The sequence below is a fragment of the Leptonotus elevatus genome, unplaced genomic scaffold (assembly GCF_054856555.1).
Source record: "Leptonotus elevatus isolate MCC_2025b unplaced genomic scaffold, RoL_Lele_1.0 HiC_scaffold_78, whole genome shotgun sequence".
Lineage (NCBI taxonomy): Eukaryota > Metazoa > Chordata > Actinopteri > Syngnathiformes > Syngnathidae > Leptonotus > Leptonotus elevatus.
The window spans coordinates 135,001-140,000 of record NW_028233745.1 but is presented as its reverse complement, the minus strand read 5'-3'; positions in this window follow the sequence as shown (position 1 = coordinate 140,000).

Sequence of the window (5,000 nt, the reverse complement as noted above, 5' to 3'; positions counted from 1 at the left end):
CTTGTTGCTGGCCGTTGGCGGAGCTCCAGCGGACCGCGGGGAGCGCGCCCGTCTTCGGGGCTTGTTGCTGGCCGTTGGAGGAGCTCCAGCGGACCGCGGGGAGCGCGCCCGTCTTCGGGGCTTGTTGCTGGCCGTTGGAGGAGCTCCAGCGGACCGGGGGGAGCGCGCCCGTCTTCGGGGCTTGTTGCTGGCCGTTGGAGGAGCTCCAGCGGACCGGGGGGAGCGCGCCCGTCTTCGGGGCTTGTTGCTGGCCGTTGGAGGAGCTCCAGCGGACCGGGGGGAGCGCGCCCGTCTTCGGGGCTTGTTGCTGGCCGTTGGAGGAGCTCCAGCGGACCGCGGGGAGCGCGCCCGTCTTCGGGGCTTGTTGCTGGCCGTTGGCGGAGCTCCAGCGGACCGCGGGGAGCGCGCCCGTCTTCGGGGCTTGTTGCTGGCCGTTGGAGGAGCTCCAGCGGACCGGGGGGAGCGCGTCCGTCTTCGGGGCTTGTTGCTGGCCGTTGGAGGAGCTCCAGCGGACCGCGGGGAGCGCGCCCGTCTTCGGGGCTTGTTGCTGGCCGTTGGCGGAGCTCCAGCGGACCGCGGGGAGCGCGCCCGTCTTCGGGGCTTGTTGCTGGCCGTTGGAGGAGCTCCAGCGGACCGCGGGGAGCGCGCCCGTCTTCGGGGCTTGTTGCTGGCCGTTGGAGGAGCTCCAGCGGACCGGGGGGAGCGCGCCCGTCTTCGGGGCTTGTTGCTGGCCGTTGGAGGAGCTCCAGCGGACCGGGGGGAGCGCGCCCGTCTTCGGGGCTTGTTGCTGGCCGTTGGCGGAGCTCCAGCGGACCGGGGGGAGCGCGCCCGTCTTCGGGGCTTGTTGCTGGCCGTTGGAGGAGCTCCAGCGGACCGCGGGGAGCGCGCCCGTCTTCGGGGCTTGTTGCTGGCCGTTGGCGGAGCTCCAGCGGACCGGGGGGAGCGCGTCCGTCTTCGGGGCTTGTTGCTGGCCGTTGGAGGAGCTCCAGCGGACCGCGGGGAGCGCGCCCGTCTTCGGGGCTTGTTGCTGGCCGTTGGAGGAGCTCCAGCGGACCGGGGGGAGCGCGCCCGTCTTCGGGGCTTGTTGCTGGCCGTTGGAGGAGCTCCAGCGGACCGGGGGGAGCGCGCCCGTCTTCGGGGCTTGTTGCTGGCCGTTGGAGGAGCTCCAGCGGACCGGGGGGAGCGCGCCCGTCTTCGGGGCTTGTTGCTGGCCGTTGGAGGAGCTCCAGCGGACCGCGGGGAGCGCGCCCGTCTTCGGGGCTTGTTGCTGGCCGTTGGCGGAGCTCCAGCGGACCGCGGGGAGCGCGCCCGTCTTCGGGGCTTGTTGCTGGCCGTTGGAGGAGCTCCAGCGGACCGCGGGGAGCGCGCCCGTCTTCGGGGCTTGTTGCTGGCCGTTGGAGGAGCTCCAGCGGACCGGGGGGAGCGCGCCCGTCTTCGGGGCTTGTTGCTGGCCGTTGGAGGAGCTCCAGCGGACCGCGGGGAGCGCGCCCGTCTTCGGGGCTTGTTGCTGGCCGTTGGAGGAGCTCCAGCGGACCGGGGGGAGCGCGTCCGTCTTCGGGGCTTGTTGCTGGCCGTTGGAGGAGCTCCAGCGGACCGCGGGGAGCGCGCCCGTCTTCGGGGCTTGTTGCTGGCCGTTGGCGGAGCTCCAGCGGACCGCGGGGAGCGCGCCCGTCTTCGGGGCTTGTTGCTGGCCGTTGGAGGAGCTCCAGCGGACCGCGGGGAGCGCGCCCGTCTTCGGGGCTTGTTGCTGGCCGTTGGAGGAGCTCCAGCGGACCGGGGGGAGCGCGCCCGTCTTCGGGGCTTGTTGCTGGCCGTTGGAGGAGCTCCAGCGGACCGGGGGGAGCGCGCCCGTCTTCGGGGCTTGTTGCTGGCCGTTGGCGGAGCTCCAGCGGACCGGGGGGAGCGCGCCCGTCTTCGGGGCTTGTTGCTGGCCGTTGGAGGAGCTCCAGCGGACCGCGGGGAGCGCGCCCGTCTTCGGGGCTTGTTGCTGGCCGTTGGCGGAGCTCCAGCGGACCGGGGGGAGCGCGTCCGTCTTCGGGGCTTGTTGCTGGCCGTTGGAGGAGCTCCAGCGGACCGCGGGGAGCGCGCCCGTCTTCGGGGCTTGTTGCTGGCCGTTGGAGGAGCTCCAGCGGACCGGGGGGAGCGCGCCCGTCTTCGGGGCTTGTTGCTGGCCGTTGGAGGAGCTCCAGCGGACCGGGGGGAGCGCGCCCGTCTTCGGGGCTTGTTGCTGGCCGTTGGCGGAGCTCCAGCGGACCGGGGGGAGCGCGCCCGTCTTCGGGGCTTGTTGCTGGCCGTTGGAGGAGCTCCAGCGGACCGCGGGGAGCGCGCCCGTCTTCGGGGCTTGTTGCTGGCCGTTGGAGGAGCTCCAGCGGACCGCGGGGAGCGCGCCCGTCTTCGGGGCTTGTTGCTGGCCGTTGGAGGAGCTCCAGCGGACCGGGGGGGAGCCGGGCGTTCGAGTTGCCCAGGCAGGGGGTTATCCTCCACTAGCAAACCTCCATGAGCAGCGGAGCCCGTCAGCTGCGCCAAAAAGAACCACACGAGGGCGGCCTGGGGTTGAAATCCCCCGCCACATAGGAACGAATGCCGGGCGTTCGAGTTGCCCAGGCAGGGGGTTATCCTCCACTAGCAAACCTCCATGAGCAGCGGAGCCCGTCAGCTGCGCCAAAAAGAACCACACGAGGGCGACCTGGGGTTGAAATCCCCCGCCACATAGGAACGAATGCCGGGCGTTCGAGTTGCCCAGGCAGGGGGTTATCCTCCACTAGCAAACCTCCACGAGCAGCGGAGCCCGTCAGCTGCGCCAAAAAGAACCACACGAGGGCGACCTGGGGTTGAAATCCCCCGCCACATAGGAACGAATGCCGGGCAACCAGGGGTCGAAATCCCCCATTGAAATGAATGGCGGGCAACCAGGGGTCGAAGTCCCCCATTGAAATGAATGGCGGGCAACCAGGGGTCGAAGTCCCCCATTGAAATGAATGGCGGGTTACCAGGGGTCGAAATCCCCCATTGAAATGAATGGCGGGCGACCAGGGGTCGAAATCCCCCATTGAAATGAATGGCGGGCAACCAGGGGTCGAAGTCCCCCATTGAAATGAATGGCGGGCAACCAGGGGTCGAAGTCCCCCATTGAAATGAATGGCGGGCTACCAGGGGTCGAAATCCCCCATTGAAATGAATGGCGGGCGACCAGGGGTCGAAATCCCCCATTGAAATGAATGGCGGGCAACCAGGGGTCGAAGTCCCCCATTGAAATGAATGGCGGGCAACCAGGGGTCGAAGTCCCCCATTGAAATGAATGGCGGGCTACCAGGGGTCCAAGTCCCCCATTGAAATGAATGGCGGGCTACCAGGGGTCGAAGTCCCCCATTGAAATGAATGGCGGGCTACCAGGGGTCGAAATCCCCCATTGAAATGAATGGCGGGCGACCAGGGGTCGAAATCCCCCATTGAAATGAATGGCGGGCGACCAGGGGTCGAAATCCCCCATTGAAATGAATGGCGGGCAACCAGGGGTCGAAGTCCCCCATTGAAATGAATGGCGGGCTACCAGGGGTCGAAATCCCCCATTGAAATGAATGGCGGGCGACCAGGGGTCGAAATCCCCCATTGAAATGAATGGCGGGCTACCAGGGGTCCAAGTCCCCCATTGAAATGAATGGCGGGCTACCAGGGGTCGAAGTCCCCCATTGAAATGAATGGCGGGCTACCAGGGGTCGAAATCCCCCATTGAAATGAATGGCGGGCGACCAGGGGTCGAAATCCCCCATTGAAATGAATGGCGGGCAACCAGGGGTCGAAAGTCCCCATTGAAATGAATGGCGGGCGACCAGGGGTCGAAATTCCCCATTGAAATGAATGGCGGGCAACCAGGGGTCGAAATTCCCCATTGAAATGAATGGGCCCATTCATTTTCAATGGCCGGGCTACCAGGGGCGCAGTACCACCTGTCGTCATTAGGGGCGCTGTAGATAGGGGACCGAGTCCCCCCATTCGAGAGGTTTGCACCCAAACCTCAAAATGGTTGGTGTACAATTATAGGAGAGACCTTTTTAAGACGTGGGAGCTCCAGGGCAAATCAAGGGAGGCTCGACCAACCCATATCCGCTTTAGATGCACTTTAGGTCGGACTCCCTTGCCAGATGGTCCCCTCCTCAGCCTGGTTCTCGAATTTTTTCTAAGTCAGCCCAACTTGGAAATATTTTCAGAGTGCCACTTTCAAGGGAGTTTCGCCCAACCCCTATCCGCCTAAGAGGCACTTCAGGTCGGCCTGACTGGCCACATTTTCCCCCTCCTCATCCTGGTTCTCGAATTTTTTCTAAGTCAGCCAAACTTGGAAATTTTTTCAGAGTGCCACTTTCAAGGGAGTTTCGCCCAACCCCTATCCGCCTAAGAGGCACTTCGGGTCGGCCTGACTGGCCACATTTTCCCCCTCCTCATCCTGGTTCTCGAATTTTTTCTAAGTCAGCCAAACTTGGAAATTTTTTCAGAGTGCCACTTTCAAGGGAGTTTCGCCCAACCCCTATCCGCCTAAGAGGCACTTCGGGTCGGCCTGACTGGCCACATTTTCCCCCTCCTCATCCTGGTTCTCGAATTTTTTCTAAGTCAGCCAAACTTGGAAATTTTTTCAGAGTGCCACTTTCAAGGGAGTTTCGCCCAACCCCTATCCGCCTAAGAGGCACTTCGGGTCGGCCTGACTGGCCACATTTCCCCCCTCCTCATCCTGGTTCTCGAATTTTTTCTAAGTCAGCCAAACTTGGAAATTTTTTCAGAGTGCCACTTTCAAGGGAGTTTCGCCCAACCCCTATCCGCCTAAGAGGCACTTCGGGTCGGCCTGACTGGCCACATTTTCCCCCTCCTCATCCTGGTTCTCGAATTTTTTCTAAGTCAGCCAAACTTGGAAATTTTTTCAGAGTGCCACTTTCAAGGGAGTTTCGCCCAACCCCTATCCGCCTAAGAGGCACTTCGGGTCGGCCTGACTGGCCACATTTTCCCCCTCC